This window comes from Mustela nigripes, chromosome 13, assembly GCF_022355385.1.
Source record: "Mustela nigripes isolate SB6536 chromosome 13, MUSNIG.SB6536, whole genome shotgun sequence".
Classification (NCBI taxonomy): Eukaryota; Metazoa; Chordata; class Mammalia; order Carnivora; family Mustelidae; genus Mustela; species Mustela nigripes.
The window spans coordinates 70,325,331-70,351,866 of record NC_081569.1 but is presented as its reverse complement, the minus strand read 5'-3'; the positions used below and the strand labels follow the sequence as shown (position 1 = coordinate 70,351,866).

The 26,536-nt window shown below is 44.0% G+C and overlaps 1 long non-coding RNA gene across 1 annotated transcript; it reads left to right on the top strand.

Annotated features, from left to right (window-relative positions):
* On the top strand, positions 1–24,131 carry LOC131998739 (uncharacterized). Its single transcript, XR_009398844.1, has 3 exons — positions 1–68; positions 494–689; positions 24,035–24,131. It is a non-coding gene; the product is annotated as an uncharacterized LOC131998739 (long non-coding RNA).
* The last annotated feature ends 2,405 nt before the right edge of the window (positions 24,132–26,536 follow it).

Below are 26,536 nucleotides of genomic sequence, written 5' to 3'. Positions count from 1 at the left end.
CGGAAGAAGCCCGAGATTGCAAAGAGGGAGGGAAAAACAGGCCGACCTCCCCGACCCGGGAGCTGAAGGTAACAACGTCATTATTCGATGTACAGTCACTAAAGGGAGATGCCATTTTTAAGGACGCTTAAGTGATGAGGCAGGGAGGAAAGAATTGGTAAACAGTGATGTAAGGCTTGGAGGCAAAATTAACCACCCCGCCCTATCCCCACCCCGCCGCCACCCCAGCCCGGGGCATCAGGAAGGAGCCCAGGGCACTGCTTCCACCGGGTGCTAATGCCACACTGTTGAAAGAATAACCAAGGATGACTTGCAAATTTAAACTTTCAAAAGAATGAATTACAAAGAAACGATAATTATCAATATTATAAGAAGTTTAATAAGGTTTGAATATGACTGTGAGCAACTTGGAGGGCGGAGGGGAGGAACTGTAGACCTGGAAGAAACTCCACACGGTTCTCTGTCTCTCTCCTCCTCTGTCTCCCCACCCCAGAACTGCCCCCAGCAAAGTCTGACGTCGGACGCCCTGATCTCAGCCGTCTTTGCGAGCTGCTGAGCGCCAGGGAGAGACATGTTTAAAACAGCACAGCCAGCAAGCGCCGGAGCTAGGAATGAAAGCTAAGACTTGGGATAAGTCCAGTCCTTCCACGGAGCGGAAACCAGGTCTGAGCTCCTGCCTTTTACAGCAAGTGAGTGGGCTCGAAGGGACCTGGGAGGCGGGCTGACTTCGGGAGTGGTGGGCACCAAGGGTGCCCGGAGGAAGGTGAGCTGTGCTAAGCTGAACCCTCCCCCACAGCGGTTCGGTCGTATAAAATATGTATTGTAATGTTTTATAATTCTGAGTTTCCTAGACTGAGGACTCCTGTTCCTTGTTCCACACCACCCCACCCACCTAACTTTTCTTTCTCCCATTGAAGTGGGAGGGAGGATAATGGTTGTGAAATGTAAAACCCCAAGCTTCTGACCAGAGCTTCCTGCTACTTCTGAAGCTTCTCCCAGAGTGACCTCAATCACTAGGCCTGAAACCAAACAAACAAAAAAAGAAATCTATTTAAAGATATCCCTTCTACCACTTCTAATCCATAGCCTACTGCTAATGGACAGATGGGCATTGTGGTGTCGGCTCAGAGAGCTCCCCAGCAACATTCAAATACTCAGTTAACACTCAGGGCCTGGCATCCTCAGACATCCCTTCCCCCTTCCCACCCCCCTAGCCCATTCATCAAAGCCGTAGATTGGATGTGTAGAAGGACACGGCCTTCAGCATCAGCCAGGCCCAGCAGGGCTCGCGAGTGCCAGCCTTGAGAAATAGACGACTGACAGAGATGAGCTTAAAAAGTCCCAAGGGGAAGCTGTTCCTGAGGTTCTGGTAGAGGCCCAGGTGGGGGGGGGGGGCAGCGAGGGGGGACCACTGCAGGCAGCTATATGAGTGTGCGAGCCACAGGGCCAATCCAAACCAGCCCTCCCAGGGACCCACCGGCTTTACCTCTGCCTTCCCTCCTAACCCAGAGTCCTTGCAGTTCATCTTGACCCACAGTATATCAGGGTAGGCCTTTCGTGCTGCTTGGAGCTTCTTCCCACATCTGCGGCTGAATGTGACAGGATGTGGGTAAGAAGGCTTAAGTACTGTGATGCAGGAACCCGGAGCTTTACATAACACAGGCGCCGCTCAGCTGACGGAGCAAAACTTCATACAAGAACGCACTGCCCACAAAGAAGCAACTCAGAAAGACCTGCATGGCTGTCGACATTTCCATTTGCTGAAATTTCCTCCCCACACACCTACCCGCCCCCACCCCCCCACCCTCCCAACACACACACTGGTGTCCAGGATGACACTTGGTTTTAACCAGAAGGAAAATAAAAATGTCGCACAGCCTTGCACCCTACCCTGACCTGACAACCTTCATCTTATATCTTAAGAACTCAAAGTTTCGGCGGGCGGGGAGCACAACACAATTTGCTTAACTTCGGGGTACCCTCTTTTTAAAATGGGAACTTTTTTTACAGTCAAAATAACGTTTTCTTTTTTTTTTTTTTTTTTTTTTTTTAAGATTTTTTTTTTTTTTGAGAGAGAGAGAGAGAGGGGAGAGAGCGAGCACAGGCAGAGGGAGAGGGAGAAGCAGGCTCCCTGCTGAGCAAGGAGCCCGATGTGGGACTCGATCCCAGGACGCTGGGATCATGACCTGAGCCGAAGGCAGCTGCTTAACCAACTGAGCCACCCAGGCGTCCCAAAATAACGTTTTCTCATTGAACCAAAGTTAAATTACCTAATTACATGCCTGAATATACAATTCCCAGTTAGAATTTCTCAAATTGTCAGTAACGTCCTTTATAGTTGTTCGTCGAAAGTGGATCCCAGGGTTTCCTGGCTGGCTCAGTCAGTAGAGCATGTGACTTTTGGTCTTGGGGTTTGAGTTCAAGGGGCACGTTGGGTGTACAGATTACTTCAAAATCTTTTTTAAAAATAAAGAGAGAAAGAAACTAGGCTCTAATAGCAGGAGCACACATCACACCTTTTTTTTTTTTTTAAGTCTTGATTGTCTCTTCATCTGCAACATTCCCTTTTCTCCTGCTACTGGCTCTTTGGGGACTAGGATGGGCTGATTAGTAGAATACCAGCCTCCTGGTGATGGCATCCTGTGGATGGAGCTTAGCTCGTTTCTCTGTTCCTTAAGTTTCCTGTAACCTGCATATTAGATCTAAAATAGAGATTTGGGTTAAACATTTTTAAAGTGCCAGAATTCTTAGTGTATTTTATAAAATGGAGAAAGCGTCTCACAGAAAGGCTGAAGGACATAAATGACAATGGCATAGAATATAGCCCACATATCAACTGATTGAACACATGTATCTTAGTCTTATGAAACCCAAAACCTACTTACTTGTTACATGGACCTGAGTCTACTTACAAGTCTACCTTTGGAATCTCATAAGTCACAAACAGGAGCCCTGACACGGCCTGGAAGAAATCCCCATAAAACAAAAATAAAATTAAATTTAAAAAAAGAAATCCCCATAAAAGAAATTAGGATATTTAAGGAAACACCTGTTTTTTTCCTTGGGAGCAAGATCTGTTTCCACTTTCTGAAGCACAGCGCTAGCCTGCCCCCCACTGCTGTTCTGATCTCAGTCTACCTGTTCTGCCTGGTCCTTCCCTTTGCCCAAACCCCATAACTGACAAATCAAGAGTAACAACAGAGTATCCAGTTGTAGAAGAAGTAGAAGAAGATGGGACTTTTGAAGTTTTACCTCGTTGTCAAAGTTTATAAGAGCCACTAATTTTAAAACTTGACCCCAAATCCTAAATATTTTACCATGTTTTGTGGAATAAGGAATTTGTTCTATGAACCTGTGACCTACTCAGAGAAGCCCCTTTAAAGTGATCTCAGCTATTTCTTCTGTTCAAGGAAATGCAGAACCTCTGGATCATCTTCCCCACCCCCTCCCGAGTTTTTTGGTAAATTTTTTTTTTAAAGATTTTATTTATTTATTTGACAGACAGAGATCACAAGTAGGCAGAGAGACAGAGAGGGAAGCAGGCTCCCTGCTGAGCAGAGAGCCCGATGCGGGACTCGATCCCAGGACCCTGAGATCATGACCTGAGCCGAAGGCAGCGGCTTAACCCACTGAGCCACCCAGGCGCCAAGTTTTTATTTAAGAAATCTCTTTGCCAGGTGTGGTGCTTGACCTCATGACCCTGGGGTCAAGAATCACATGCTAGTCTAGCTGAGCCCACCAGGCAACCCAGCCTCAGGATCATCCTTAAGACAGGTTAGCTTTGGCCTGTTGTTAGGATCATGGACTATGGAGCAGCAGCTGGGAAGGAAATGCTCCAAGTGCTAAGTAACCCTCAGATTAAATCAATCTATCGAAAGCAAGGAAGCAAAAAAAAAAAAAAAAAAATGGGGATTGGAGGGACAGGAGGAGCCACAACTCTAGGTAAGAAACAAAGGGAACCGCTCTAGAGGGACACCCATCTGTCATCTGCCTGACTCTGATGAGTATGACTGCACAGAGACTGAAGCTATGGGGGAAGAAAACTAATTTTAATGTATAGCCTTGTGTACCATCAGAGCTTTTTTTTTTTTTTTTAAAGCATATGCATGTAGGACTTTCTTTTTTTTTTTTTTTTAAGATTTTATTTATTTATTTGACAGAGAAATCACAAGCAGGCAAAGAGGCCAGCAGAGAGAGAGAAAGGGGGAAGCAGGCTCCCCACTGAGCAGAGAGCTTGACGTGGGGCTCGATTCCAGGACCCTAGGATCATGACCTGAGCTGAAGGCAGGGGCTTAACCCACTGAGCCACCCAGGTGCCCTGCACATAGGACTTTTTCAACAACTACAAGGTTTTTGTTGCTGCTGTTTGTTTCACACATTGATGTATGTTACCATTCTTGGGAGGATTTGCATTTTCACTTGTCTACTTGTCTACTTGTTCACTTGTCTATAGGCATCCACCAGAAAGAGAATTTTAGGTGGCTCTTTGTTAGAATAGGGAATGTATTTTTGCCCAGGAGAAAGCCTTTCTCAATTCGTCTGAAATTTCTATGACAGCTCAAGACTGTCCCCACTATGCTTCTAGGGAAAGTGTGTGGTGGGCCACCCTTGTGTTTAAGCAGTTTTCCAGAAGCAGAATGCCCAAGTCAGGCAGCAGTGGCTGTGGCCTTAACTGCTAGTCTTCAAGGTGAAGCCCCACTCTCCCTCAGCCAGAGCAGAGAGAGGTATTTTTAACCTTGGTGTTGGCTTACACAGAGGTTCAGGTATTCTCTGGGGCGTTCTATGAGACAAGAAAGCTGAGCTCCAACGCTTAGACTCATTTGCCCTACCTCAATGTGCTGGTTTTATGCACCTTGGAGGATTGGACTATAAAAGCTGTAATAAGTGAAAACTATTTATTACGGTTCCCCAGAAACCCTTTGGATATCATGTTTCTTTTTGTTTCTGACACAGACGTGCATTGTGGGGACAGGCAGCTCACCCCACTACCTCCCCCACCCCCATGGGGAAGGGGATAGAAAAATTACCTCACATCACCTGCCTTAACTAGACCAGGAAGAGAAACCAGTTGTGGGTCTATTACAAAAGAACTAGAATTACAGGTAGGTTATTTAGGTCCTCTTCAGAAGGTGGCGTGCGTTAGTCATAAGATCTAATAGCACGTGCATGAGACAAATCAAGTCAACAGGAAATTGTCGTGTTTTCATGAGGTGAAGACAGATGTTGAAATATGTGTGCGACACAGAAAGATTTGTAGGAAATTCGGGGATTTCGTGTTTTGTTTTTTTTTTTTTCATGAAATGAGTATAAAGGGATATCGATTTATTAACAAAAGAGGGATACAGACATATCACTTAAGTAAATAGATATCCCTCCATATCACCGGCTATGCGAGTGCTGGGCTAGAAAGCAACTAGTCTGGGCCTGTTTGTGGACAATTGTCCCTTCCCTTAAGAGAAAGGAAGGTAAATGTAAGCAGCCTGTGAGTTTGTTTCAAATACACACAATCACACACACACACACACACACACACACACACAATAGGAAGACAAGTCTGTAGAGACCATCAAAATTCCGATTACAAGGCTACATCATCTTTTAATGTCATGGCCTTTCAGAAAATGGAGTCCACTGAAGAATCTACATCAAATTTAGTCCAGTTTTTTGGGGGTTTGCACTGACCTAAGAATCAGCTCGCTCCTAGCATTATTCTCTCAGGTCATAGCTAAGGAAGAAGTGGCCGGTCCCGTATCACTAACACAGAACGCCCCCAGTTAAAGACAGGACATGTAACATACAGTTTACAGCTGACCCTCTTGTCCCAGACTCCAAGTGCCTGCTTTGAACCTCTCCAGGAGCACCTCAGAACTGGAAGGGAAGAGACCCACATCCAGATTCCTGAGTCACCCCAAAAGGTGGCCTTGGTTCCTTACTCCTCTCAGCATGCACGTCCCTCCATCCCTCACCCAATTCTCCTTCCCAGCTCCACCTCCCTCTTCTACCTTTGCATCTTTCTTAGCGTTTTAAAAATCAAGACTTAGGGGAGCCTAAGGTGGGCTCATTTGGTAGAGAGTGTGACTCTTGATCTCAGGGTTGTGAGTTTGAGCCCCATGTTGGGTGTAGAGATTACTGTAAGAAAATAATAAAAATCAAACTTTAGAATAACAAAGGATTTGGGAGCATATGGTTATATAGCTATTAAATCTTTATTTTCTGCTTAATCCCTTTTATTAGTATATGACATGGAAATTTTTTAATTTATTTTTTTGTAATCTCTACACCCAACATGGGGCTCAAATTCACGACCCCAAGATCAAGAGTCACACACTCTTTTGACGGAGCCACTCCCCCACACACACAACATGGCACAATCAATAGAAGAAACCTGAAATCTCAGTAAATTTAAAAATCAGAATTCAGGGCAGCTGGGTGCTCATCTGGTTAAGCAGCTGCCTTTGCCTCAGGTCATGATCCCAGAGTCCTGGCATCCTTCTCCCTCTACCCCTGCCCATACTACTCCCCCTCCCTTGTGTGCATGCACATGCCCTGTCTCTCTCACAAAAATAAATAAATACAATCTTTAGAGATCAGAATTTATTTTCAGATTAAATCCCCATATTGTAAGTGCCTCCATGTGGTTGCAGTCTAATATCTGTAGCTACACAGACTTAACTAAACAATCTTAGATCTTCCGTCTTGCTTCTTACTTGGAAGAGGAATCTGGAAATCATTGCCAAACAGGCTGCATGAGTCACAACAGGTGACTGTATTTTCCTTTCTGGTGTGAGGCATTGCCAGATAAATTTAGTTTCTATTATTTTTGCTGTTTCTCAGGAAGAGCAGGGTTTGCAAAGTACATTAGAATGGCTGATCTGATTCACTTCAGTTTTCGTTTCCTTCGGCGGTGTTTTCTGACCAATAATGGAAGGTCTTTTCACTCACTCCTCAAAAGCTGTCTATGAATCTGGCCTCAGACGTGAGGGTTTGGTAGCTAAAGCACATCTGGGTCACTTCCTAGTCGCACTCAACTCCGTGGTTCATGCGGTCTGTTTGGTGTAGTATGGGCAGCTAAAAGAGTTTTGGTCCTTTGTTTTTTATTTTATATACACTCATTTCATAAACATGAAATGTGGGCCTACGGTGCTTTGGGGTGCCTTGTGAGCTGTGTGAGAAGTGTAGGATTTGACCTCTGTTTTCAAGGAAATAGTCGGTGACTAATTCTAAATGAATTACTGAGTGGCAGTAAATGACATCTATATAATGCTAAGGTCTTAAGGAGGGAAAGGATTGCCACAGGAGAAGGTCACTCAGGACAGTGTCATAAAAGAAGAGTTAAAGTGGTACTTAAGGAAGCGGTAGAATATGTAGCATTCCTAACAGCCTGGCTGACCAGAGGCCCTGCCTAGATGCCCCCACAAAACAGCTAGATCTGCAATGAAACGTATTTTCTTTGCATCAATGAGCTTGTAGGAAGTGAGGGACATTTCCCAGGGACAGAGATTAAAATGCGAGTGCTGAAACCAGGGTGATGAATAATCAGCACACAGGAGGCAAGTTGCAGGAGGCAAGTTTACCCTGAGGGCAAATCCTAATGAACTGTACTAGGGAGCTTCTATTAGTCCACTAGGCCGCCATCATGAAATACCACACACTGGCTGGCTAAAACAACAGAATTTCATTTTTTCACAATTCTGAAGTCTAAAATTCCAAGATCAAGGCACCAACAGGGCTGGATCCCTCTGAGGCCACTCTCCTTGGCCTGAGGACTGTCACCATCACACTGCCTCTTCACATGTTCATCTCTGTGCCCTTGCCTCCCTTGGAAGGGATCCAGTCCTATTGGATGAAGGGCTGGCCCTGATTGGATTAGGGCTTCTGCCTAATTTTAAAGCTATCACCTCTTTAATGAGCTTATCTCTAAATATGGTTATGGGTTCGATCTGAGGCACTGGGGATTGGGATTTCATCACGTGAATTTGGGGGAGACAATTCCGCCCATAACAGAGCCTACATCTTGTGTCACAAAAGTGAACCTTAAACTCTAGATTAAGCCAAGGATCCTGGAAGGGGCCAAATGGTCTCTGAAGGCAGTGGCCCCTGCCTGCAGATAAAAATGAAAGTTTCCTCTGAAAAAGCAACTTCAGTTTAGACCCTGAGGGTTCCTGTAGGTTAAGATCAAATATTCACTGATTACCAAAAAGATCAATAAGGAAAAAAGGCACCATGAGTGGGAATCAGCAAAAACCTTCCTCGTAAGTCACCACTATGAGGAATGAGGACCCTCCAAACTTTAAATACTAGAATTACCAAATAAAGGCTATAAAATAGTAATATAGGAAACATCTAAGGGCTGTAGGATTTCTTTTCCTTCTTGGTCACGCGGTTCTGAAGAGCGAAGAGGTAGACCAGACGAAGAGTGGTGGGCAGCAAAGCAAAGTTGATCGAGTGATAAAAAGCGACAGTACAAAGCAGAAAGTACAAAGTTTAATGAGTGATAGATACAAATCTCCCCAAACGGGAGGGACCCTGACAGGGTTGCCACCAAAGTTTCCATGTCTAGGAGTTTGTAATGGGCTTGTGGAGGGAGGGCTATTTTAATCTGACTCACCCTCCCTCACCTGGCATCCAGTTAGGTTGTTATCTGCTTGTCATATGGGAACGTGTGGAGGGGTCCTTCCAGGGTGGGTGTAAAATCCTTTTAGGGTGGTTTCCCCTTAAGGCAGGGGCCCTCGACTCTGCCTGCCTTTCTTCCAACTATCCTTCATGGTAAATAAATAAATGTTGGAATCACAAAAATGGGTGGAAAAACAATAAAAAATGATGGGGCTGAGTGGAAAAAGAAACACATAGAACTTTTAAAATAAAAAATATAAGTACAGAATTTTTAAAAACTCAATAAAGAGATTAAATAGCAGATTAGAAACAACTGAAGCAAAAATTGGCTAACTGAAAGCAAGAGCGTCAGAAATTAACCAGAATGTAGTGCAGGGAGCAAAGATAAGACAGAAAAGAGGAAAATGTTTAGCATATGCCTAATTAGAGTCTCCAAAGGGGAGGTCTGAGAAAATGCAAGAGAGGCAATATTTAAAGAGATGATTGCTGAGAATTTTTCCAGAATGGTGGAAGACAAGAATTTAAAGATACAGTAAAAGCAATCTATGCCAAGAAAAGTAATTTCTTAAATATCTAAACCTAGTCACATCATAGTGAAATCTGCAGGACACCAGAGATGAAGAAAAAATCTTTTCTCAGAGAGAAAGGGCAGATCACCTACAAAGGAATAATACTTAGAATGACAGGAGACCACAGAATAGCACTTTCAAAGTCCGAGACAAAACAGCTGACAGCCCAGGCCTGTGGATCCATCAAAACCATTTCCCAAGAATAAGAATGCAATGAAGATGTTTTCAGATCAACCAAACTGAATTTGCCATCCTTAAGCCTGCAATAAGAGAATTTCAAAATGATCTTGTCTTCTCTAGGGCTCCCCCAAAGTAAGTCTTATTAAATGAAAGTTGATTTGAGAGGTGATCCCAGGAATTATTTGTAGGCAAGTAGGGAAGTGAGACAGAAAGTAAAGGAGGCCAGAAAAGGTGCATTGTCAAGCAAGTCACCACCATGAGCCACTGAAGCTTCATCCCACTGAGGAACCCCGGGGCCAGTGTCAGATGGAGGAGGCCAAAGGGCAGGAGAGCCGGGGTATCCGCCCGTCCCTTCAGAATGGGGTGCTGCTCCCAGGAGGCATTATTCCTCCACATTCTTGCCTGCACCCGGCAGGAGCAAAGGGCATGCAGTAGGCAGACCTGCAAATGCCAAGGGTTGGAAGCAGGACTGGCTGAGGGGATACCGAAGGGCCACTGGCAAAGCCTACCACCCATGGACTGCAGGAAAACTGCACTACAGTTGTGCAAGGGGAAGTTGTGAAGAATAATGAGCTGCTAGGCTAATGACATGTGGATCCATCTAGACAGATGCTGTTAGCATAAAATGAGAGTATTAGCATCGACATCGTAGTTCGACATGAGACAGAGCAGACGTGACTGAAATGGTGGCTACTGGTATACATTAGAGTCTGCCTCACTGTTAGGGGGAGGGAATTAAAGGTTAGGAACCCTGAGTTTCCTTAAAAGAATACAATTTAGCCAGTTGTCTTCATGCGAGGAGGATAAAGGTATGTTATCAGAGGTGACCTGATGCAAGGGCAGCTGGGCTTACAGCTTGGAGCAGTGCCAGCTTCCAGAAATGGCTAGCTGGCTGGCAGGGGAGGAGCGATGGCTGAGAATGGCTGGAGGTAAGGCAGGGGAGGATGGCGGCGGGAGAACCCTGAAAACCTAATGTTCTATCCCGCAGGACAGGGGTTCCGGGATTTTTCATCACACACATCATCCATTAGTATTGTTTGAGCTTGTACACCTGTATGTAATATTCATACATTATAAACCATATACTCAAAAGGAATTTTTGATGAGCCAGATAGCACTGATCTAGATGAGTTAAATATGCCTTAAAAATCGTTCTTAATATTTGTTCTTAAAAACAATAATTAAAAAAATTTATGTGAGCGATAAGCTGGGCTTACACAAGATGGGTATATTTTGATCTCTGGTTTTAGTGGCTGTCGTGGCTTATAAAAGATACCTGGGGGTGGGGGTGGCGTGCCTGGGTGGCTCAGTGGGTTGGGCCTCTTCCTTTGGCTCCAGTTGTGATCCCAGGCTTTCTGCTCAGCGGGGAGCCTGCTTCCTCCTCTATCTCCTCTCTCTCTCTCTCTCTCTCTGCCTGCCGCTCTGCCCACTTGTGATCTCTCTCTCTCTGTCAAATAAATAAATTAATAAAATCTTTTAAAAATTAAAAAAAAAATTTTAATTTAAAAAAATAAAAAAGATACCTCAGGGGCACCTGGTGGCTCTGTCCTTAAGCATCTGCCGTGGCTCAGGTCGTGATCCCAGGGTCCTGGGTTTGAGCCCCACGTCCTGGGGCTCCCTGCTCAGCAGGGAGCCTGCTTCTCCCTCTCCCGCTCCCCCTGCTTGTGCTCCCTCTCTTGTTGGGTCTCTCTCTGTCAGATAAATAAATAAAATCTTAAAAAAAAAAAATCCCTCACCAAAGTAAAGCAGACTGAGGAAGAAGTGTGCTTATAAATCACGATAATTATTATTTCTTCAATCCTACACACTCATTATGCAAGCATTTTTATTGAAATTCAGCTAGGAAATTTCCATGTTCTCTGATTTCAATCAGTGGTGATAGCATACTAATCAGAAGGGGCTGATTTACAGGGTTGGGGTTTTTTTGGTTTTGCTTTGTTTTGTTTTTTTTAACAAACAAGTGCTAATCCCATTGAAATTCTTCATCAGAACCATATTTAAACAAATTAGAAAATTATGCTTCTGAATTTTTTAAGCAGGCTGTGCCAGGAGGCCCCTGCAGCCATGTGGGTAGGAGACTTAAGGTGCTGCAGTCAAGAGATAGGTATGGAGAGAGGGGTCAGAGAACAAATTTGACAGGATTTGGTAATGGCCTATGAAAGGGGAGGGAACAAAGAAAAGTCTGGGATTATGAACCCCTGGATTAGTGGGATTCTTTCAGGTTGCAAAATGCAAGAAAATAATAAAAATACCTCCATGAATGGAATTAGATTATAAGACTACATGGAAACCTGAAGGGGACTAGGAACCAGCTCTGTAACTGCATTCCTGGTTTCACGAAAATGTCACTCATGACATTTCAAATGTGGCTCTCGTAATCCAGTATCATCTCAGGGCTCAGCTGAAGCCCTCCTCCGTGGCCAAGTTTGCGACAGGTCTCCAGAGCCTGCCATCACTTGTTCTCTCTCTCCCCCCCCCCGTGGACTGACCCCCCCCCCCCACTTTCCCCATCCACCTCACAGTTCCTGCTTTCTCCTGTTTTTTACCACCTCATGATTCCTCTTTGCTTTTTTCTCCGTTTCTCTGTCTCATTCAACACCAGTTCACTCATTCAGCATCCCCTCTCTGCCTCTCAATTTAAAGTCTCAAAGGGAGAATGTCTGACTGGTCCAGTCACCACAGTGCTGGCCAGAGGTCTCAGGTAAGGCCAGCCATAGGTCACTGGCCAGCCTTCAGATGGCTGTCTTCGAGCAGATGTGCACCTGGGGTGGTGGATCATGTCTCCATGGCACAAATTAAGGCCTCTGATGCAACCTGGGTTTCTGAGGAAGCAGCGGTGGGCGTGCAAATAGGCTGTGGACCTACAAACAAGCTGGGGTTTTGCCTACACGAGATGGTTAATGAGTCCGCTGCTGATAGCTTCTGTCCGTTATAGCCTGGGAGACAGGAAGATGGATGTTCTGGATGTTGCTTATCATGAAACTAAGACCAGGGACTGCATATTTGTATTTCACTTCACGCCTGAAGCTTTACTTCAGGTATAACATAAAATTACCTAACTGATCTGTGCCACAGTTTTCTCATCTGTAAAATGAGTTCAACAAAACCTTATCTCATTGGTAGGCTATGAGAATTGAATCAGTTAATATATTCAAATCATTTAAACAGTACCTGGCATATAATTATCATAACATGAATAGTTGCTATTTTACTTTCAATCATGAGTTAAACTCCAACTACATACCCCCATCCATGCATCGTATCTGCCATTTTGGTCTCTTGATTTTTAAGTTTGGCCTCTGATTAAATATTACCTTGCATTGTTTTTTAATTATTTCCTGTTGCTAGTCTTGGCTCTCTAATATGATTTTTATACTTTAATATGTGCAAAATAAATGTTTCCTTATTCAGAATTTTGAAACTATTCTTTGTTTTTATTTCACAGCCTATTCTAAGACTTCTCTTGTCTGATAAATCAGAGGGTCAAAATTCTGGGAAAGGAAATAATTCTTAGCATAATAAATACTTTTTAAAATTTTCTCCTGTTCTTATTTTTGTTTCAAGATATCTATTATATTGTCATAGTTTTTTTTTTTTAAAGATTTTATTTATTTATTTGAGAAAGAGGGAAAGAGAGAGAGAAAATAAGAGCAGGAGGGAGGGGCAGAGGGAGAGGGAGAAGCAGACTTCCCACCAAGCAGGGAGCCCAACATGGGGCTCAATCCTAGGACTCTGGGATCAGGACCTGAGCTGACGGCAGACACTTAACTGACTGAGCCACCCAGGCATCCCATATTGTCGTAGTTGTTGTTGTTTTTAAGATTTTATTTATGTATTTATTTCACAGAGAGAGAGAATACAAGCAGGGGGAGCAGCAGAGGGGGAGGGAGATGCAGGCTTCCCACCTGGCATGGAGCCTGATGCAGGGCTCCATCCCAGGACCCCAAGATCATGACCTGAGGCATGACCCAAAGGCAGATGATTAATCCCCGTATTGTCATAGTTTGATTGATTTCCCTCTGAACAAGGTCAGGTTCCCTGGAACATTTGATATTATCATTGAGAGATGAAGTAGGTGTTACATGTTTATTGAAAGTGATACACAAGATTGACTCAGAAACCAGGAGGCATATGTTGATGTTTTTCGCCTCAGTAGTCTTACTGGCATTGGTACATACTCGAACTTGATTACTGGCTCAAATGAATCTTTTATGCAATGATCAATAGTTGGTAGGATTTGCTTCAAGTGTTGAAACCGCAGTGCTCCACTCTATTTACAGATGTACATTTAAGCAAATTTTCATGATGTCCTTGTATTTTGAGATTATATACCCTAACTGTGAGACATAATCTACATGGCAACAAGCCAGTGGATACATTAACCAATGGATCCATCCCTCCTGGGACGTGACATCCTTGAACTGAACCCCAAATTGTCCCTATCAATATAATGATCTTTTGTTGTTTCACCTTGCAGGACTCTGGTTTGGAGCTTGTGCAGGTCTCTTCTCTTTCTTCTCCCTCAGAGGGCAGTCACTGAGCCAGAGAGTAACCCACAGACCATCCTGCTTCTGCAAAGCCCTGGCAGAGAGAGACAGCATGCATGCCTCCCCACTTTCCCTCTCACATGGCCAAAGTCGCCTGCACAATTGCTAACCCTCGCAGCTCCTTCTTTTTGCCAGAATTATCACTGAGTCAGTCAGAGGGTCAGGTGCTTTCCCTCTTCCCACTAAAGCGGGCACAGGTCAGATGTCACTATTGATGAGAGAGAGGGAGGCAAGGAATTTCAAAGCAGATGGAGGCAGGGCATATGTTTCCAGATTAATATTGCAGGGGCTATGGAGGTGACACATTTAACAGAGATATTTCATTCCTTCCCATCTTGACACCAACCTTAAAGTCCTTTAGGTCAGTAATGGTAGCCACGAATACTGATAATAGTAGAAGGCTTCTTCTCAGTATGTATGCCCCAGGATCTCTAACACCCAAAATAAGGTCAGATGGAATCACAGGGCCATGACACCTTCCAGCAAACTCAAATATCCACAGTCACAGAATGTGCAGAAATATAAACATGTGACCCTCCATGTCATCAATGCAGCATTTTCTAAGCCAAAATTGTGTGTTCAATATAATTCTGGGTGCTGAAGAATTATCAAAATGCACAAGAGATTTTTCCTGTCCTGAAGAAATGTATAATCTCATTATAGAGCTGAGGCAAGCAACAGGAAACAATTTGAAAACCATGCAAGATAACATTTAATCAGAAATTGTAACTTAAATTAGAGAGACCAGAATGGCAGATAATAATACATCTTGGGATATGTGGCCTTGAAAGAAGAATTACTCTCCCTGGACCTCAATTTCTTTATTGGTTTTTGTTTTATTTTGTTTTTAGGTAGGAATAATTAGGAGTAATATTAATCCCTTATTATCTGTTAAATGATTCTGTGATGGACCCATGTAATACAGAATGTGTCAGCACTTAAAAAAATTCCGAGGATTCATGGGGCGCCTGGGTGGCTCAGTGGGTTAAGCTTCTGCCTTCGGCTCAGGTCATGATCTCAGGGTCCTGGGATCGAGTCCTGCATCAGGCTCTCTGCTTGGCAGGGAACCTGCTTCCTCCTCTCTCTCTCTCTGCCTGCCTCTCTGCCTACTTGTGATCTCTGTCTGTCAAATAAATAAATAAAATCTTAAAAAAAAATTCCTAGGATTCAAATGTAGGACATCATTATTATTACTGTAATTATTGCCATTATGACTATTCATAGAAGACTTGAAATTCAGGAAGGGAAAGGGATCCTGGTACTCTGGGAAGCATATTCAGAGAAGGAAGTGTCTGAAAACCCGAGCCAGCTCTGAGGGATGAGCAGAATTAAGAAGGGGCGCAAGCAGGATTGGAGGGGTGGCAGGGAGAACAGTGTCTGAGGCCAGGAGAGAAGTGTGAAGGATATGAGGTCAATCAGGTGCCTGTTTGGCTGAACATAAGGACTTATGCTTAGGGTGTGAATAGGACACATCCAGGGCACTGACCCAGGGCAGACCTCACCACCAAGCACAAGTCCCACAGTTAGAAAAGGAATACGTTGGCATTTCCTTTGTTCAAGACTGGGGGTTTAGAAAAGAAATACTTGTGGTTTGCTTAGAAAAAGCAAAGTCTACTTATCAGGGCAGGTGTTCAGAGAAGTAAATGTTTTGTTCTAGACACTACTGGCTGGATTCATGCTACCTGTATCACTGTCCAACATCACTGCTACCGCTGCTCCCCAATTTCTTCCTGCTACCAGTGACCTCATTGATGCCAACCAATGGCCATTTGTCTTTATCCTTCTTGACCTCCGCTGAATCTGTGCCTGGTCCTTACTCATGCTACACGTTCACAGAAGGCTGTATTGTCCACTCGGTGCTGGGAACAATTCTATCCCTGATTCCCAGGCAAATAGCTTCAGAATTCTGCCTGAAATTTAAACCACTGAGATATTTATACCTGTAAACCAGTCTTTCCTTTTAAACACAAATACATCCAAGATGGCTAAGGAGGGCTGAGACTCACACTTCACTGTTAATGATTTTAATAAATTAATTTTCCTCCCACCATCTACCTTCGAGCTGTGCTGAAAGAATGAAGGAATGCTTGCTTGATGAGTTCAGGAGGAAGGAAAGGTCATCTGGAAGACAAGGAAATCATGCAGGAGGGCTTTGGTCAAATTAAAAGCAGAATGAGGATATCTGAAATCAACCTAATTTTCAGACTTCTGCCAAAACTCAACCTTACTCATGTACACATATCTAGGGTCCCCTTCCCGCCCCTCACACCCACCCCAGACTTTTCTTTCCCTGACAGCCCCAGAATGCAGAAGGGAGACACCCTTCTTTCCTCAGAGCAGCTCCAAATAAGAATAAGTATACATTATTTTCTTCCCTCTGAATAAGAGCACAGGGTTCTCAGAAGGCAGTCCTTGGCTCCTTTTCAGGACTGATCTCAGCGTTTCAGTTGCAAATGCTTAACTGCAACTTCCATCTGCCTCCCCTGACTCCCCAGCCAGGAGCCACAGGGAGTGAATGTTACCTAGCTATGCCCTGATTAAAACTTGGGTTCATATAAAAATCTAACTTCCAGGACCCAACTGTTCTAGAATGTTCTTCTGCTGGGATAAGGCTGAATCACATTGAGAGCTGGGAGAACACTTCTCTCCTTCTTCTCATGTTCCATCATTGACCCCTAGAATAGTAACTTCTGCCCAGACTTTGTCCTCTCTAGGAAAGTGAGAAAGCACTCCCAGCTCTGCCTTTTGGGGAGGAGTGACTGATATGACCGGGGAGAAGAGTAAAGGTCACATTGCTTGCTCGATCCCTCTGGCTCAGACCTGCTGCGCCATCTCTCTGATTTTGTTCCTATGAAGCAAGTGGATCTGGATGGGGGTGCAGGCCTACTTTCTGGAGGCTGATGTCTCTCTAGGCCTCCTCCCTGAGTCTGATAGGTAATAAGGGTGGAAACTCCCTTCCCTGTAGAGATAGGTCAAGTATGCTCTGCAGAACAGCTTTTCCTACCCACAGGTAGAGCTGAATTCCTACATGAACCTGGGTAGTAGTGGGGTTGTCTAGTTCAGCTTTACCATTAATTTAAAAATGTGGTTTTGTTCCCATTAGTTTTGCATGTGTATTTCTTAATTGATTCCAAATGAAAGGGGAGAAAGCATGTGATTGATTGGGTCCCTAAGATTTCAGTGGTGTTTCAGGGAGACTTGCTTAGCAAAGCCTTCTACCCCCTTGCTTCTCAGTGCTCTCTGAAGAGCAAGAACCTATTCTGATATACCTTTTTTTTTTTTTTAAGATTTTATTTATTTGACAGAGAGAGAAAGAGAGCAATAAGTAGGCAGAGCCCAGAGGGAGAGGGAGAAGCAGGCTCCCCACTGAGCAAGGAGGCAGACATGGGGCTTGATCCCAGGATGCTGGGATCATGACCTGAGCCAAAGGCAGACACCAAACCTACTGAGGCCCCCAGGTGCCCCTGATAGATCTTCTTAGAGATCTAGCCCCCACCTTCACCTCTATCCTAGTCTTCACCTCCCTCCATCCCCATTTGAGACCTGGGGTTTGTCAAATGTGCTTGGTGGGCTGGTGCTGGTGATGAGGACCCAGTCACCTTCCAGTTACATCGTGTCCTGCTCCCTCTTCCTCAGGCTCTGATTTGGGGCACACTGGATTACCAAATGCTCTAAGGGCCTGCAACCCAAGATACACTTAAGTCTACATGGTTTCCCTGCATAGTTATCAATATTAAGAAATAGTTGGCCATTTAAAAAATTTACCATTTACTATTCACTCTTTTTTAGGAAGAACAACACTGTGGGAATTCTATAATTTATTATTTATCAGTAGGAACTTTCATAAGAGTAAATATTGTTATCTTTCAATCAAACTTCTGATGGATTACCTTTGAAGAAAGACACATTCTTATATTACAAATGTTTCTTATATTATAAGTTTAGAATAGTAACTCTAGAATTCAATTACATTGTCAGAGTTATTTGGCACAAACCATTATTGCAATGTCTCATAAAAAGCAATGAGATGAAAAAATAACCATTGTTTTAATGACTGGAATATTGGCTGGCTGGTGTCATGGCCATATTCCAATTAGAATAATTATATTCCATCTCTATATTTCTATCTATGAATCAGCTGGAGTGATTTGTAATAGGAAAATTCATGTCTCGGACTTTTGAGGTCTCAGGCTTAGTAAAATTCCACCCCATTCCACTCCAGAAGTGTATTTTAAAAATTAATGATAGGGGCGCCTGGGTGGCTCAGTGGGTTAAGCCGCTGCCTTCGGCTCAGGTCATGATCTCAGGGTCCTGGGATCGAGTTCCGCGTCGGGCTCTCTGCTCAGCGGGGAGCCTGCTTCCCTCTCTCTCTCTCTCTCTCTGGCTGCCTCTCCACCTACTTGTGATTTCTCTCTGTCAAATTAATAAATAAAAATAAAAATAAAAATAAAAATTAATGATAAAACATTTTTAATAGCTCTATTTTGCTGCTGACCAAATTCTCCACCTTAAAGGCTACAGAATGACATCTATTTGCATGACTTGAGATAACATAATATTCGAAAAGGTATTACACATTTTTCTAAGCTATGTTGCTAGAAGATATTACTATTAACATTTCTAAGCAAATATGTTCTTATATGTGATGCTTAGAGCAAATGCTTCAGTACCTGCACTATTCTGAACACATAAGAATAGGTGACAATTCTGTCTGAAAATATCTGAGAGTGTTGCTCCGTCATGAAAAATCATACAAGCTAACAGAAATCTGAGATGAACTATGTCAGAAGTTTCCCTCCTGGCCCCACCAATAACCCAGGAGTGAAAAATTTCTTATCTTCTGTTGCCTCCTTTCTTTTTTGTTCTCCCCTATCTCAGTAGTTTCTAAATACCACAGAAACTTCCCTATGTGACCTTCCCAGTTGCTGTCTCCTTTTCATTCCTTTGGTCACAACCTTGTCACCCTTCACTGAATTTTTGTGAGAGACTTCTAATAACCTCAGTGTCCATTAGACCCAGGCATGAGGGGCACATGTCCTTGTCCTCTTCTGGCTGTGCCCTTCTCCACAAAGCGAGCATACTGTAGGGCTAAGGGACATAGAGTGTATGGGCCTCTATTTTTACTCTTGCCTGAGCCTTATTAGCATTAGCAAAAGGCCTGTCTAACTGGCCTCCCTATGTCCAGAATTTTTCAAGATGAACCTTAGAGCCTCTGGCTCCTCAAGCAGAGAGGGGAGACATCAGTGGTATCTTACTTGGGCTTTATTTCTCAGGCTCTTTGGAAATGTGCTTCCAGCTTTTGCCCTCAATTTTGTGGGCAATATTGTTTCATTTGCAAAGAGGTAAAAAAAAGAGAGCAGCTAGTTTAAATGACTAACTGCTTGGGTGAGTCTATCAACATCCCAAACCAATCAGATTACTGAGGAGTCCAGAGTCACACTTCTAGGAACGCAGAGAACTGCATCCCAGCAGAGAGCAAGCAAACCAAACACCACAGACATTTGCGTAAGCCTCCCGTAGTACCTGACCTTTCTTGACCCTCACAACTCCCCTGGTAAGGCAGTAAGGAACAGTATCATTCATTTGACAGAGGAGATAACATGCATGGAGAAGGGGAGTTAGTAAGATGCCTAAAATTAGACAGCTAATAAATGGCAGGGTATCCCAAGGCTTGACTCCAAATTTTTGCCTCTAGGAGGTGCAGGATCCAGACTTACTCTGAGATCATATAGATGTGCTTTTTATACTTGCAAAAACAGCTCTAGGAAAGTACATTTGGCTTCCAGCTCTGGTCTGACACTGGCAAGTGTTTCTTGGGGAAGTTGTTCCAGTAGAGGTAGGCCTAACTTTCCATCTTTAAGATAAAGGTGTTAAAGTGGATGATCTCTAGGACTTCTTCCAGCTCTGTGATTCTTTTAGTCTGTACCTCAGATTGCATTGGACCTTCGTGAAAGTGGCCCTGGAGCCTGCGCCATACCACTGTGTTCTATGAATGAGTCTTTATCAAGTGGCCCCTGGTGTCCTCCATCCTCCTTGGTTCATCAGATCCTGGGGCACCAATTCAATCAGAAGTTAGACATGAACGCTGGGCATGCAATGGCAAATCAACAGTCCCTTTTTTGTTGCTATTCCCAAACATTAAAAAAAAAAAAAAGATTTTATTTATTTATTTGACAGAGACACAGAGAAAGAGGGGAACACAAGCAGGGGGATCAGGAAAGGAGAAGCAGGCTTTCCACTGAGGAGGGAGCCTGATGTGGGGCTCAGTTCCAGGACCCTGGTATCATGATCTGAGCCAAAGGCAGACACTTAATGACTGAGCCACCCAGCCACCCTATTCCCAAATATTTTTAGCGGCAAGACCACAGGCAGTACTTCCCATAGGATGCTTGTTCCAAGGGATATTAATAGGATCTCCTTGAAAAGGGAATCTTCCTGTCACTTGGCTAAACAATATCAACCAGGTTTCCTTTGTAGACACCCTCTAATACTTACAGGGATTATTAATTATTAATCTTCAGGGGGAAGATTTCTCACCTCCAAAAGCTAATGCTTAGAACCTAGCTTTGGAAGACATTTGGGGGAGCACATTTAGGATCCGAGGATTGTTGCTAGCACCTCAGAATTTATACAGACCCAAAGCAAAATGTAGCTTTTGGTGATGACTAAATGAGATGTAAGATGATGAGGTTATCTGTTTGTTCCCTAATAAACCCAAAGGCAGGAATTTACCTGCCTGCATGTCAGTTCTTTGACTACACCCCTAGGAGATGATTTACTTAATGCAATGCCTAATCAGATCTGTCATGGTAATTGGGGGGAATGATGCTGGTTGTTTTAAGAGCTCCACGAGAGGTCTGTTGAAATCGAATTCTGGACTGGATGAGATCCACAGAAGGAAGTGTCCTTATTATTTAATGTTCTTATTATTTACTCCTCATCTTTTGAATCTAAAACAGCTTCACTCATTTACATTTTTTTTTAAAGTTTTTATTTGACAGAGAGAGACGGAGAACAAGCAGGGGAACTGCAGGCAGAAAGAGAGAGAGAGAAGCAAGCTCCTGCTGAGCGAGAAGCTCAGTGCAGGGCTGGATCCCAGGACCCTGGCGCCTAAGGCAGAGGCTTAAGCAATTGGGCCACCCAGGCACCCCTTATTTACTTTTTTATTTTTTAAAGTAGGCTCCAGGCCCAACATGGAGCTTGACCTCACAGTCCTGAAATCAAGAGTCTCATGGTCTACTGACTGAGCTAGCCGGGGGGCCCCTCATTTACGTTTTTCAACAAACATGACACCTAAGCACTTCAGCTATTTTTGGAAGTCAACTCTATCCCTGTGGCAGATTGCATTTTCTGAAGATTCCTGCAATAATTCCATCACACATACTCTTCTTACAATGACCCCTAGAGCCAGATTATAAAGATGTTGTGCACCCTTGCTCTCTTCTTTTGCGTTGCTCTCTTGTGACCCTCATTTGTGGAATCCGGCTACCTTGCTGGAAGGACGTCTAGATGAACGTGTGCAGAGAGGCCACACTGAGAGATCACGTGCATGTGTGCCTAGTCAGTTACCCACATCGTCCGCCAGACCTGTGAGTGAAGATGTCTCTATGGGATTCCAGCCTTTAACCCATTGACTCACTCCCCTCTTCTTCCCAGGGGCAAACCTGGAATCACAGAGCGGAGACAAGCTGCCCCCTCTCTGCACAGTCAGAATTCCCAATGCCCAGAATCCATGAGCATTAAAAAATGGTTATTTTTTAACCATTTCAGGGTGGTTTTTAGGCAGTCATAGTAACTAAACAACCACCAAAGGATAAAATGTGTTCCTGCTGAGGAAATTCGAAAGAACATGTCGAAAAAGTTTTATTTCATGAATCTTTAGAATTTGAGATTTATCATCCTTGTGTCTTGGACCTCTTTGTATTAGAGATGTTTGGATTCGGTACCAAATCACCAGCATTTTAGCATTTGAGTTTCTCCAAATCAGAATTTGTTTGTCCGAAAATGCCCAGGAATCCTAAAATTGTTAGTATATGCAACCCGATGTCTGGATGCCTTCAGGGGCCTAGCAAGTGAAAGAAATAAACCAAGTAGAGACTTGGCCAAAGGGAAACAGGAGGGTTCCAACCAAATTACTATGGTGTGATTTGTGATATTCACAATATCACAATATTCACCAGCAAGTGACCTGGTCCCAACTTCTCTTCTGAAACTTTTGAGGAAGCCCTGTTGGCCTGTTGCAATCCCTGACTTACGCCAGATCTCTTTTTCAAGCTCCAAAGGACACTGAGAGTCCTAGGACACCCCCAGAATCTGAATTCTTTTGATGTTGAAACATGGATTCAAAGGTCATTCTCGAATTAAACTCACTGAGCGTGATAAATATGCTAGTGCCACAGGGCAGTCTTGATTAAACTTCTCCGCAAAAAAATTAGTCTGAGAACTAGAAATGGGTCATTTGCTCCAAGGGATCCCATCAAGTTTCTAGGAATAAATCATTTTATCAATTTATAAATGTGGCTTGGAGTCTTGAGAACTCTGGGCTCTGTGACTGACAGTTTATCTCCCCCACCAACATTTCTGAAATGCACATTTATAGCCAAACTGTGAAAAATAACAAACAATTTTTTTATGTGTTTATTCTTTTAAGATGCATTTTCAATCAAGTGAATGTGACTTTAAGGACTGTCTTCCCTTCTAGACAGGAAGCCTCCTGAGGGGAGGCTTTGCCTGTCTTGTTTGTCATATTGCCCACATTCAGCACCATGCCTGGCACATGTCAGCTACACAATAATACACAGTCAATGATTGAACTGTATCCCATTTATTTAGTCCATGCACATACAGTAAGCACCCACTGTGCGTAAAGTGTTAATCTTGGAGGTGGGGTAATGTTATGAGCAGTACAGGCTCAACTTTGCCTTGGGACACTTAGAATTTAGTGAGGGGAGGGAACTGGAGAAATACCCAAGTAAACAAATAAACTCAATAATTTCAGGTATTGCTAATAGTTATGAAGAAGACAAAACAGTGTTCTGGTGATTGAGGGGGAAGTCAGGGTTATCCCTTAGAAAGACTCTTTTTTTTTTTTTTTTTTTTTTAGATTTTATTTATTTATTTGAGAGAGGGAAAGAGAATGAGCAATGGGGAGGTCAAGGAATGAGAGAAGCAGACTCCCTGTTGCGCAGGAAGCCGAATGAATGCGGGCTTAGTTTCCAGGACCTGGAAACAAAGCTGAAGGCAGACAGACACCCAGTGGACTAAGCCATCCAGGCACCCGCCCCTACATCCCCCACCTCCGCCACTAACACCCTTAGAAAGGCTCTTATCAGTGAGCTGACTCATGGATAATGGGGAGCCAGATATTTATATAAGGGAAGAACAGTAATAGTGGGATGAGTGTTCCAGTAGCAGATATAATCAGTGCAAATGTCCTGGGGTGGAATTTGTTTGGCTTTTTTAAAGTATATGTTACATTGAAAACACAGTATAGCTGGACCATAGTGGAAAAGGATCACATGGTAGAGGATAAGGTGGAGATGCTGGCAGGGGCCAAGCAGGGAAGGCCTTAGAAACAACAATAGAGAGGGATTCCAGGGGGTGCAAAGCAGCAAGCTGTAACAAGAGCCCAAGGAGCCTGTCTGTAGTGGACCTAAAGGAACATGTAAATAACACCTACCTCAGGAACAGAAACCTCACTAGCTACAGCTGCAATCTTACAGGTGCTCTTCTCAGCCCAGGACTCTGAACTTGAGGACACCTGACCTCACTGCTGCCTTTCTTTGGGATCAGCTGCCAGCAATATAGCACACCAGAGCCTGGTGGGCCACTCACTAGGTCTAGAAATTTGGAGTTCTGAGTTCTTGTGCGCCAAATATCACTCTGATTCAACATCATTATCATGATCACAATAATAAACAGCCCCAAATGCTTTACTCCAGATAGAATGAATCAGACCACAGTATCAGGAACCGGCCTTAACAACAAAGTTATTTGGGGTCGGCCAGGTTGGGACAGTCCAAGGGCCCCCTCTTTCAACAAACCAGTCCTCAGGTATCCCCCCTTTAAGGACTTCCCTCTTGGCTACTCCTCCCACAGACTCCTCCCTCTGCTTATTTATGCCAGAAGCAGCAACCCCTTCGGGTCCTCACTGCTGTCTCCAGACCCAGACCCTCATTTGGTCTTCATGGCAGAGAATGCTTCTGGCCCCGTGGGACAGACTTAGGAGGTATGTGTCTGGAGGAAACGGGGCGTGGAAGGGGGATGAAGGTGTATGGGGGCACACGGTGGGGTGAAGAGGTTGAAGAGATTAAGCAGGACAGAGGGCTCAGATAGTTTTGTAATCGGGTGAGGTAAGCGAGCTCTGGAATATTCAAGGGAGAGAAAGCAGAAATCAGGTGCAACCTTGGGAGAGGTGAACCGGGCCTGTCTACATTGTGATGTGAAAAGGTCACATGAAAAATAATCCATACCTTGTCATTTTGTAATCAGTAGTTTGGTCCTTTAAGAGAGACCAGAGAATTTGAGCCTTGGGGCAAAGTTCAGCAAATACATGAAAAATGTTATGTGAACTTTTCAATTCAAGTAGTAACTGCTTGGCTACGTGAAGTCTGATGATTTTGCAACGATAGGAGACCAGCAAGAGGCATGCAGGTTAATAAATACTGGAAAAGGAGCTCTAAGCGAGTTCCCATGCCAGATGTGAAATTTCAAAATAATCAGTCACAGGGTTTGGGAGCTCAAAGGGAATTTAGACATCCTCTAATCTAGAGGAGGCAAAACTGACCCACTTGCCTAGACAGGTTTTGTGTCATGAAGGCCAACAGGTAGGACATGCTGTAGAGACAGTCCTCCCCACTCCTGGACGCTCACGTCCTGTCAGCCAGCTCTACGGGATTGTGTGACGTGGTTGAGCCCCGGAGAACTTGAGGTTGTAACCCCTGTGAACTAACAAACCTCTTTTTGTCAGGGAGAAAAGAAGGCTCCTCTATGTAATATATATTTTTTAAGATTTAATTTTTTATTAATGAAGTGAGAGAGAGGGGGAGAGTATAGAGGAAGAGAGAGAAAGAAGCAGACTCCTCACTGAGCAGAGAGCCCCACATGGGGCTTGATCCCAGGACCCTGAGATCGCAACCTGAGCCAAAGCTAGAGGCTTAACCATCTAAACCACCCAGGCACCCCCCTCTATGATACGTTAACACAACTGGATAATACTGGGGTAAGTGGCCTAAGGTTTAAAGTGACAGGCTCAAGCAGCATTTGCTCAGACGACTGGAATAGGGGGGAAAAAAACGTATCATTTTAAATTGGTGCCACATTATTTCTTTCCAAAACAGTTCAACAGAAACTGTCTCTTCAATCCCGACAATGCTGTGGGGTGGATTTTATAAATATAACTATTCCCACTTTACAGATTGAGAAACAGAGTCCATTTTAACACCCACACCTTGATTCAGAAAAATCCTCCGAGCCCTGAGGTGTGTTATGAAGTTAGTGTGATAAGCTAACATCACAAATCCTGAACTGCAAGCACAGGTGTCCCTGTGGTTAAAAACAAGATCTCCTAAGATCTCCTCGTGGCGCCTGGGTGGCTCAGTTGTCAAGCATCTGCTTTTGGCCCCACCTCTGGGCTCCCTGCTAGGTGGGAAGCCTGCTTCTCCCCTTCTCACTCCTCCTGCTTGGGTTCCCCCTCAGCTGTGTCTCTCTCTGTCAAATAAATAGATAAAATCTTAAAAACAACAACAACAAACAAGATCTCCTCACGTGCTTTGGTTCACCAGGAATCGTGCTTTGGTTCACCAGGAATCGGAGGTTTAACTTTCTGGCAAATGATACAAGTTCTAAGGACCTCTTCTCCTCTCTCTTCCCTGTCTTTACATCCCAGGAATGTCTTCCTTTTTCTCAATTCCTCTTTTTTTTTCAAAACAAGAAAATTAGTTCCTTTTCTGTTTTTGATTTTGTTTGTCCTTTATAATTATGGATTGTACTGATTAGTTAGCTGATTATACTTTAGCATACATACATTTGCATGTTTCTGTGCCGCCTGGCCAACTATTTGCATTTGAAGACTTTATCATAAATGAAATGCTTGGCTGTTTAAACAATTAAAACTCTCAGTGAGGAATTTATTTTGGGTGGGAAGTGGGACTCTGCCAGCTTTGACTCCCAAGGCTAGATGGAAAGTATACTTGGCTTAGCTTTTGGAACCTAAAAGTCCTTCTCCCTTCTCCCCACCCATTTTCTGTTGAGGAAGAGGGGATTGGAATTCCCTCTCCTGCAGTGAAAGGTGAAGATTTTGGAAGGAGTCCCATTCCCCCAAGCTGCGGAAAGCAGGATTGATCTTGAGCCTAGGCTCTGGGCTCCCAGCCGAGCAAGGAGCCCAACAGGAGACTCAATCCCAACACCCTGAGATCATGACCTGAGCCGAAGGCAGGCGCTTCACCCACTGAGCCACCCAGGCGCCCCCATCATTTGTTCTTTTTTCATTTGTCCTATTTACTACTCTTCTAATTTGATAGTCACTGCGATTTTCCCAGGGTAACTGCACTCCTTTCTTGAAGTCCCAGAAAACCTCTTAAGCTCCTGTGTTTCCCCCTTCTGGTGGCAAGGTTTCTCTGGCAAAGA